Raw genomic sequence first — 11,485 nt, 5'->3', positions numbered from 1 at the left:
AAATGAATGCTGAGAGGGACAAAACAATGGGGGAAACCCAAAATTCCTTTAAAAAATGAATGCTGAGAGGGACAAAACAATGGGGGAAACCCAAAATTCCTTAAAAAATGAATGCTGAGAGGGGCAAAACAATGGGGGAAACCCAAAATTCCTTAAAAAATGAATGCTGAGAGGGGCAAAACAATGGGGGAAACTCAAAATTCCTTAAAATATGAATGCTGAGAGGCACAGAACTGCAGAGGATGTGCAGAGCAGCGCTGGGAACACCTGGAGTGCCACAGCTGGATCAAAATCCTTGTCCTTCCATCACAGAGTGGCTCTTGGGGATTGAATTTTTCAGAGACACCAGCAGTAGTTTTGTTTTTTATCTCACAGGGATTCCTCTCCATATAAAGACATTTAAATGCTGCTTTTTGTCCATGTCACAGTATCCTTTCTGCCTCTGCTCCTGCCACTCCTTTCCTGCTGAAATAAAATCACTTTTCCTCTGGAATCCACAACCTGCACTTCCTGGGAATAAATGATTTCATCTTTGTGTTACCTGTACCGAAAGAATAGGGGAAGGAAAACCCCTACAAATCAGCCAGGATTGCTGTTTATTGTTCTCCAGTGTTTCACTGCCCTAAATCACAGCCAGACCTTCTTGGAAATCTGATTTTTTTTTATTCCAAGCTCAGTTGTAGGTGTAATTTATAATAGATGCACAGACACATAAAATCACTCATAAAGAAAGACAGCATGAACGTTTTCTCAAGCCACAGAAGTGATTCTTCTCTCTGTCTCCTTGCGAAACTTTCTATGACTTTCTCTGACCTTTGAAAGACAGAAAAAAAAGGAAATGTGTAATTATTGCCACTTATTTCTGTGCTGTTCCCCTATTATGCTGTTACCAAAGACAGCCTACGATGTTCCCTGCTCTGATTCTCTGAAATTTCACCTTCCAGTGTGGTCCTGGCTGGAACAGAGGGGTTGGGAAGGGGTTTGGGAGCTGCCTCCTGTCTCTGCACTGGTGAATCCCAGATAGAGCTTAACCCTTCTGAAAGTTCTGTTTTTCCTTCTGAATCCCACATGAAAAACTCTGATTTTCACACCCCCGTGGGTCTGAGGCAGCATTCTCAGAGGTCCCAAGCATTTTGTGGCCCTTTTAGCAAATTAAGCTGTTCTATAACCCTGGCACAATCCTTTATGGCTTTGTTGGGCACTGTGAAACATGGGTGACATTATAGACAATAATCTTTGTGCTGTGCTGGAAGCTCCCTCTGTTTCCTCACATAGCACCTTCCTTTTCCCCCTCCTGAACTGTGAATTAATTGTTGGATGTTTACTTAGTAATGTTATGAAACTTCCTGGCACTTCAGATTTCTTCTTTTTTGCCATTTTTCCTTCAGGTGTGGAAATTGTGTTTCTAAAGGACCAGACACAAAAATGAATAAATGGTGAATTTTCTCTTTTAATACTTTTAACGAGTGCTCACTTTTCAGTTTGAGATAACTGAAGGACAAAACAGTATATAAATGAGTGAATGAATCCTCTTAAAAAATGTGTTTCTCATTACCTTCAGCAGCAGACACCAGCTCAAATATTCTCCCTTAAAAGGATGAAGCACAAAGGATTCATCAGCAATTGAATCAGGCTTTCACTGCAGTGGATGAAAATTTAAATGAATTCTTTTGCAAATTTCCAATTACCTGAATAATTTTGCATTGATCTTTGTGCCTGTATTGTAAAAATGTCTCTGCCTTTAAACACAAACCTGACCAATGCATTGAATTGACTATTGGGTGTGAAAAAAAGCATTTCAAGCTGAGACCTCAGGCCAAACTTAGGAAATATAAATTGTTTCCATTTACATAAAGGACATTTTATCATGGGCTCTCCTTTTGGACACCACCACAGGCTTTAATTTGGGAAAAGACTTTTATGCCCTCTAAAAAGTTCTCAAAAGGCCAAAACTTCAGGTTCTGTCCAGCAGCTATTCCTTCAGGGAGAGAAGTGTGCTGACACTGTATGTCTGAAAAAAAACCTCACCAAAATTAATGAGAATTCACAAGATTTGCACTTATGAATAGGAAAAAATATGAATAAAAAGCAGCATTCTAAAGGCCAGCAAAAATCCCCACAATTCACAGGTTTCTCTGGGAGTTTGGGTGTGCATTCTGTGATTGCCCAAAAGACTGAAATTGCAGAAAACTGAGAGCAAAGAAAGGATGAAAACCCAAGTAAATACAGCAAGAAATAATGAGGTACCCCAGTTTGCCCAAATGTAGCTCGTTGTGAGCCTCTCACCCACAGCTTAAAGCAGGTGGATGTTCCTTTCAGAAAAACCTGCACAGATTGTGAACCAGGGAAAGGCAGCAGCACAAAACCCTTCTCCTATCAGCCCTGTGGGAAAGGGATCCTGCAGCTGACCTACATTTGCTCAGGAGTGAGGAAAAGCGTTTGAAAATGCAAATGTTAATTCTTTCATCTTCCTTTCCCTGCTCCCCGAGCTGACCATGTGGAATCCTCCCAAAAAATAAAAATAAAAATAAAAATAATCCCCTCCATGAGGCATCCCTGGCTGGGCTAACAGACTGTGAAAGATTCAGTCCAAACTTCTGCTCCGATCATGTCAGGCTGGCAGAGAGGGGGCACGGGCTGGGCGAGGCAGATGCTTCAATCTTCCCAGGAGTTGTCACTTCCCATGACTGTCACTTGGCAGGACGGCGACTTCCTAACACAGCAAAGCCTCTGGGGAGGGCAAAAAATAACTCATCCTCTCACTTCTGGCCAGTCTGGGGTTTTTTGAACTCAAGGTTTTCAAGGAAAGGATGATTGAGCATGGGTTGTGCTGCCCCAGGACAGCAAGCACAGGGTGTGGGATTTTCTGGGGTCCCCCAATGAAGGGAAGAATGATGAATCTGACTCCATGTTCTTAGAAGGCTGATTTATTATTTTATGTTCCAAATTATATTAAATTTATGGTCTATATTATATTAAAGAATGCTATATAAAACTATACTAAAGAATGGAGAATGGATACAGACAGAAGGCTAAAAGATAATAATGAAAAACTTGTGACTCTCCAATAGATAATAATGAAAACTCTTATTATTTTATGTTCTGTATTATATTAAAGAATGCTATACTAAAACTATAATAAAGAATGGAGAAAGGATACAGACAAATGAGAAAAGATAATAATGAAAAACTTGTGACTCCTTCCCGAGTCCTGACACAACTGTGATTGGTCATTAAGTCAAAACAATTCACACGTTGGATAAACAATCTCCAACCACATTCCAAAGCAGCAAAACACAGGAGAAGCAAACTAGATGATGTTGTTTTCCTTTTCCCCTGAGGCTTCACAGCTTCCCTGGAGAGAAATCCTGGGCAAAGGGATTTTTCCAGAAAACGTGATGGTGACACACAGGAGATCCAAAATTCTTACTCAGGGATCTGTGACTTTGGGGCTGTCCCAGCACAGCCAATACTGAGCTGTGGGATAATCTGGATAATCTGGATTCCCAGGAGAGATGCCACAACCACAGCTCCCTCCCTTGATGTTTACCTGCCTACCTGGAAGGATCTTTCTTTGCTGTGCCCCTGCCTGGTTGAACACAACGCAGATTTCTCTGATTTCTCCTCTGCCAGAGGAGCTGGGGGTGCTGCGGATTCAGGACACACATGACGAGGCGTTTCCCTGGCAACAGAAATGCCATAAAAGCTCTCTGAAGAATTCCTCAGGGCTGTGCAGCAAATAGAAACATGAACATGCTGAGACCTAAATATAGCTGAGCCTCAGTGCTGTTCATCCAAGCCTCTTCTTAGCTGGGCTTGCACCTGAAAGGAGTGCGGCCGGCGGGACGCGCAGGGATGGTTTCAATATTTTACAGAGTTTTGCTTTTAAATAGTGCACGAGCACAGGCTGGGGATGAGGTTACAGATGGCACCAGCCTGCTGCAGGATGACAGCCTGGCTGAATTTGCTGTGAAGGTGCCCTTGGTCACCCAAGGAAGGTTCCTGGCTCCTGAGAGCAGCACGGGGTGAGGGATGAGCAGAGCTCTGTGAGACATCAGCTGTGAGACATCAGCTCTGACACTGCTGCCACTGAGAGAGGCAAAGAGAGGCTCTGGCTGAAAGCAGCTCATGCTTTTCCCCACTGCAGGGATGGCGGATTGAAGCTGAGATTTCTTTCATTTTGATTTGGAGTCAAAATTCTAATTTAGCCATTTTTGTCTGGGGGTGCTGCAAATATTGGAGCTGGACTGCAGAAGAAATGGGCAAAAATGCTTGGGCTGCAAAACAAAAGGTCAGACAACATCCAATGATTCATAAAAGATGAGTCCTGAGGATGAACATATTTCCCTGGAAATGAAGCTTTTGGATGCCTAAAAGTGGATCTGGGCTCACTCAAATGTTTCTTGAACTAAAAAATGATCAGAGAATGGTACCCACTAGAGATTTCTAATAAATATAAGCCCTCAGCACCTTTCCTTGCTGTGTTTGTGTGAGGGTACAATACAGACCCATCACTTCAGATTGCCCTTCCCAAGCCAAACCACTGGGCTGGAAAAGCCAAGGCTGGATTTTGTCCCTGGTGCTGCTCCCTGGCTGCTCTGTGAGCCACCCCTCTCACCTCTGACACTGCAGCAGTGAAAATAATCCTGGGGAAGTGCAGGAAAAGCTGCAAATCAGAAATGCTTTATTGGACTGAAGTGTTACTTAAAAATGGTGAAGCTGATGCTGGATGTGCTGGCTCCTTCCCACCTTCACTGATTCCCTGGTGGAGTTCAAGGGAAGGAGGATGAAGGCAGGAAGATTGGTTTGGTACAATATTCCCACAAAAATTGGTTTAGTACAACATTCCCAAATTGTGTAATAACCACTGCATTGCTTTCAGGGGGGAGGGAAGAAGGATGAAGCAACCTTAAGGACAATTTACAATGAAAAGTTTGGATGAATAAATGACTTAGAGGTCAGTGTCTGGACACAGGAATTTTGCAGAATAACGCTCAGAAAAACTGAAATAAATAAGTTTATCAGAATAAATGCAGGACAGAGTTTTCCTCTGCAGCAAAAACCATTGCACATTTCTAATGAGGAAGCTGATAAATGCTAGGGGTGATTTAAAATTCAGAGGAAGCTCTGCTAATGGCACACATGAAAGAAAACCCTCCAGACGAAAGGGACAGAAGCAGCTTTCACTGAAAACTAATTTACACAGAATTCTGGAGTCATGGGGAAACCAAGCTGGAAAACATCATCTAATTCTGATACCTTCAGCCACACTGGAGAATGTTAAACCTCAGACCCTTTCCATGGAGGCATGGTCCCCCCTAGAAACACCTCAGACACGGAACGCTGTGCAGAATCTGTTCCTGATCATCTTTTGTGAAACCTTTCTGAATAACCAAAGCTTTCCCAAATCCACAGAACAGACCATGAGATCCAAAAAGGAGCCTGAAAGCTGCTTACTGAGGCAAATCCCAAACATCTTTTCCCCACTTCTAACAGAAATTTTTCTCCCCTGTTTTTAAAAGGAGACAGGCATTGATGTTCCTTCAGCAATTCATGTTAGAAATGTTTTGAAAAAAAGCATACAGCTAAATTGCCTCGAAATTTCAGTGGGAACTTAAACCTTTTGTGATATGAGATAATTCCTTTAATTATGTTTGCCTGGAGCTTTACATGTGTGAGAAGTTCAGTGCAATTCACTGAGTAACAAAAGAGTTTCAGAGAGTGAAAAGAAAAACTGGAATCCAGCAGCTCTGCCTTAGCTGCTTTTCCCTTTGCTACCTTTATGATTAATATCAATTAATATTATTTAATGTTATTAAAGAGCAATATCCCTGCAGCAAACTTTGTTTTTTACAAAGTTCTTGAGCACTTGCTGAACTTCACTCTTGAGGCAGGGGCAGCTCGAGCTTGGGTTCTGTGAGCCACATTCTGTGGCACTGTCCTGAGCTGTCCCAGTGTCTCCAGATCCCGGTTCTGGTGTCTCCAGACCCAGCAGATCCTGGTTCTAACATCTCCAGATCCAGCTGATCCTGGTTCCAACATCTCCAGATCCAGCAGATCATGGTTCTGGTGTCTCCAGACTGAGAAGATCCCGGTTTTGGAGTCTCCAGACCCAGCAGATCCCGGTTTTGGAGTCTCCAGACCCAGCGGATCCTGGTTCTGGTGTCTCCAGACCAGCAGATCCTGGTTCTGGTGTCTCTAAACCCAGCAGATCCTGGTTCTAACATCTCCACACCAGCAGATCCTGGTTCTGGTTTCTCCAGAGCAGCAGATCCTGGTTTTGGTGTCTCCAGAGCAGCAGCTCTCAGTTCCAGCACAGATGTCCCCTCACACAGACGTTTTTCAGGCTGGACACAGGCACAGGGCCTGGCTGTGGATTTCCAGGTGCTGCAGGCCGGGCTGGCAGAGGTGGCTGTCCCTGCTTGGTGTCACAAGCTGGGGCTTGGATTTGTGGCCCTTGAGCTGCAGTGAGGCCTCAGATAACCAGGACTGAAATCCCCAGCAAGGATCAGGGTCAGGGCGAGGAAAAACAACAAAACAAACACAAATTCCAGTGAAAACAGAATGTGCCATGATAAAAACCAAGAGCCCAGAGCTCAGGGGGTAAATAAATTCTCCTTGCAGAGCTCACTGCTGGTGTGATTCCATCTGGGATGTGCTGAGCTCCCCAAAATCTGCAGCTATGGAATTCCATTTCAGCACCAGCCCTGACTCACTTGGGACTGCAGCTACCTTGACTGTAATTGTTACTATATTAGCAAGCAAATATTAAGTTAATATAAATGAAACAGTCTACCATAATTTGGCTTAATTATTCAGAGAGAAGTCTAGCATAGAAGATAAATAGCTTTAAAATTGCTAAATAATTTGACTCCCCATATAATTGCCTGTGCAATTTGTGTTAATTGCATGTCAAGTACAGGTTTTCAAATATTAATCAATGCTTATTTATATTATTAATTAACATTCTTACATTACATTTAAATAATCTTGCAATGGCACTGTTACCAAAAGACAAATTTCTATTCCTGTGGGGGTTTTTTCCCCTCTCTCCCAATCTGCAAAAAGTCTTGAGTCACAAACCCCTGCTAAGATCTGGATGATTTCTCTCAGTATTTTCTGTTTCACTGAGATTTGCCACTGTGGCCTCTCCATTAGGGATCAATTTCAGAGTGAAAGAGGCTGGGCAGGACTCCCTGTGAAACCCTTCAGTGTCCTGAGGAGGGGAGCGTGGGGAATATTGCAAAACTTCCTCATTTATCCATTGTCAGCTTTTCCTTGCCATCCTCCCCGAGCTCCCCGTGGCTTTGTTCAGCTAGGGAAGTGCAAATCAATAAAAAGTCACAGCCAGACTTTTATCTGTTACAGGATAACACAAAATCACCAAAGATGCCTCAAATAAAAAATTGGAGGCACAGTACAATGGCTCCCATATAAATGAGGGTTCACCCCAGTGCTCTGTGCAAGGCTGAAAATGTTGAGTTCTTTGTGATATCCCAAAATGCTGGGAGAAAACTCTCCCTTATTCCTGTTTCAAAGACCACCCCCCAGTTTTTGCAGATTTTGTTGCTTGGATTCCTCTCTGTGTCCAACCACAAGAGCTGAGAGGAATCAGCGCATTGAATCAGTAAAACCTTCAGCTATGGGGTGGCTCTAAAGGGACTTTTCCCCTCTTCTTTCAAAGACAGAGGTGTATAATCTACTTATTTTTTTTGCCCCTTTAGGTGTAAAAGGGCTCCCTCATTGGCTGCACAATAATCTCTCAATCCTCTGCTGAAATAAGAAATCCTGTTTGCTCTCCTTGTCAGGGCTCTGCTGCTCCCAGCAGCTGGAGAGCTTCTTAGAACTTCTTATTCCTTTTTATTTATATCTTTTCCCATGCAGCAGGGAGGGCTTTTCGCCCAAGTCTGTCACCTAAACTTTTTGTGACAGATTAAACTCCCAAAAATATTTAGAAATCAACCAGCATGGTCTTAAATAGAGGAGATAAAAGGATAAAAGGAAATGGATTAGTGGATTCAGTTCTGGAGATAACTGACTAATTGTTATTTTCTAAAAAACAAAAGTGCTGTTATTTCATAAGAAATACAATGCCTTTGCTGTCAAGGTTGGGATTTGTAGAAATGCATAAGGAATACAAATTCTTGTCTTCCTATTTCAAAGGCAGATTTTATCCCTCATTAGAGGAAAACAACAGCGCAAAAACATTAAGAAAATTAATAAGTTGTAATTAGCTGCATCCAACAATCTGTGTCCTTTTGGCTGAAAATGCAGAGCTTTATTTTCCTTGAACACTGTGATTTGAAACCTTCTGGCTTTCCTAATATCTTGGATCCTCTTTTATAATGGAAATGAATTTTTTCATTTTGTGTGGTTTGGAGTAAATAAAATCCTGCTGCATGATTTGCTCAGTGCTGTCAGTGAGGAACTGATGTACAGAAGTTCATGGGCCACAGTTGTGTGCTGACTCTGAGAGAAAAACACTGAATTTCCACCATTTTTACCCTCATGGACATTTAAAAGTCTTTTGTCACCCAGGTCAATGAGGAAATGCATTGGGGATATTGCTATTTTCTTTTTAGTTTGTTTAAATGCATGATTTAAATACGCATTAAAAGTGTCTCTTCTTGTTCCTAACGACTAATTTTTAATGGAGTATTTTAATCACAGCCAAACCCTGCTAAATACCTTAAAAGGGAGAAAAAGAAACATCTCTGGTTATGTGTTAAAAATGCTCCCCTCAAAAAATCCCCTCCAATCAACAAATAAATGAGCAAAGCACACAGCTGAAAAAAATAAAAGTGCCCTCTGGGTGTGTGGATTAAACAAACTGAAGATCATAATCTGAATTTCCTGTTTCTGCTATGGGTTCTACAACCAATTGTACAAAAATATTGATGAATGAACTCCTGATGTACATTAAGAAGATGCAATGGATGCCTGGCTCCTGAATAGAATAAATTTGTGCTAATTATATAAAATATATAATATAGAATAGAATAGAACTAATTTTTATATATATATCCTATAATGGATATTATCTAATGCCATATTCAGTCATTAAGGGAAATTACCAGCTCTGTGTGATGGGTTATAAATTACAGAATCACAGAATGGTTTGGGTTGGAAGGAACCTCAAAGCTCATCTCATTCCACCCCTGCTCTGGAAAACCCATTCCAGTGCCTCACCACCTTCCCAGTAAAGATTTTTTTCCTAAAATCCAATTTAATTCTGCTATCTTTCAATTTGAGCCCATTCTCCCTTGTCCTGTCACCACAGGCTCTTGTAGATGTTTCAACATTAATACTTTGCTGTGTTTTAAGGGATCCCTTCTTGCAAAGGGAGGATTTTCAACTCCCAAGGCCAAGGAGAGGGTTTTTCTTATCACAGCAGAGGCAGCAAGGAAAGAATTCCTCACCAGTGCTTGGCTCCACTCAAAACTCCCTGAAATTTTGAAGGATTGTATGGAAATATTCATGGATCATGGAAATATTCATGGATCATAGAAATATTCATGGTTCATGGAAATATTTTTGGAACATGGAAATATTCATGGGTCATGGAAATATTTCTGTGGGAAGCTGTAAAGATCAAAAGGAACTTCTCTGAGGAAGGTTTGGAAGAATAAAGGACTGGGAATTTCCACTGGGTTCTGGGGCTGATGGACTCTGTGGGATCTGCAGTGCAGACAGAAAAATCATTTACAGAGAGTTGAATGAGGATGAACCCAATAGCCAGAGTTTGGAATTACTCCTTGAAAATAATGAGAATAATTCTGCACAAGTACAAGCCTGTGCTGGAGATTTATGATAGTATTTTTTCCCCAAATTACTGTAAGTGTAAGGGCCAATGGCTACAGAAATGCGTTTTAAAGATCCAAAAGCTTGAGCAGAATTGAGTCACCTCTGCAGATGTCAAGTGTTATTTTTGTAATTTACAGCTTGACTTTAAATGCTCAAAAGGCAGTGTGCAATTCCATTACAGCAAGTAATGAAACCAATACTTTTCCAGACATCAATATTGTTTAGAAAGAAATCTCAGTGGATTAACTGATGAGCAGAGATTAAATTAGTTAGAAAAATAGCAAAGAAATTGAGAAGTTGATTCTCCTGTGCTGGGTCTATATAGGAGTATCATACAGAAAAAAAATTGCCTTTCTTGCAAAGAACAAAATGCAAATAATATTCCCAGAGACACAAAATATCTGGCTTCTCTTGGATATATTTTACCAACCTTGACACTTCTTCAGTTATTTGCATTTCTGCACTCTTTCCTCTGTATTTCCAGGATCCATCAAGGACGGGAAATAAAATATCCAAGGACAGAGGAGAAAGGAGGATAAAGACTGGGAGGGGAAAAAGAAGCAAACTTTGTGATAAATCATCTTAAAAGGACACCAAAGGAAATCCTGAAAATCCAGGAGCTTCAGATGGTTCATATAAGAGACAAATAAAATCTGCCTACATCAAAATTGCTCTGTTTTTTATTAATTGATTGAATCCATGTTTGTGTTGTTGCAATTGAAACCTGATTTAAAGCTTGTTTGGATCTAGGATTAACTGAAACCAAGCTTTACTCCATGATGCCAATTTTCCAGTGATATAAACGTTCAAAAGATGGATCCAATGATGCTGGAAATCTTTTTCTTTAATTATTCATAAAATAGAAACTGCAGTGCAAGGCTGAGTCTGGACTTCACCAAATTCTGTCTTCAATCAGCTGCATGGAGGGGCTGTGTTCTTTCAGGTGTTTGCTTTATTTTGGGTTTAAACTGAGCTGAATCCCTGGCTTGCAAAATTCCTTTTCATGGCAGCCACTGTGCAGATATTCTGTAAAATGTGTCACTGCAGAGGGAATGGGATTGGACGTGTTCAGAACACATAAAGGAACGGGTGACAGAAAATGCAAACGCCAGGGAACAAAAATACCTCCCCAATGAATCACCAGGAGCAAAAAATGATGCTGAGAGAGCAGGGGTTGTCTAAGAGAGAAAGGCATCAAGGAGAGAGCTTTACCACACCTGGAGAAGTGAATTTATACTGACACAAGGCTGTAGTTTCTGCTTTTGAGCCAGTCCCACCACTTCTCTTTTAAATTTATTTCACTATCCACTAGCATTAGAAACTTGGGAGGTCCTGTGGGGAGGGAGGCTCAGTTATTTTTCAACCTGAAAAATTCAGTTTGTGGTGTGAAAATGCCAGGTTGGATGCTCAGCTGTGCACCAGGAGGTCGATGGACCTGGTACACAGCCCTAAAATCATGAACATAAAAATAACAATGTCTCCTGACTGTGCTTCCCCAGGAATTGCTGGAGTGGGGGTTAAGGTTGGATGGGAGTTTTGTGCATGACTTGAGGCTGATTTTACAGCTTTTAAATACTAATTTACTTTCTATGCTCACAAAACCACTTGACATAATGTATTTTCCTCCATAAGAGTTTGAAGATCACCCTAAAGGCTCCAAGTTCAGGAATTTAAGCCTCCA

Source organism: Melozone crissalis, unplaced genomic scaffold, assembly GCF_028551555.1.
Source record: "Melozone crissalis strain CALT ecotype California unplaced genomic scaffold, PUWL_Pcris_2 ptg000061l_1, whole genome shotgun sequence".
Classification (NCBI taxonomy): Eukaryota; Metazoa; Chordata; class Aves; order Passeriformes; family Passerellidae; genus Melozone; species Melozone crissalis.
This window is presented reverse-complemented; position numbering follows the sequence as displayed.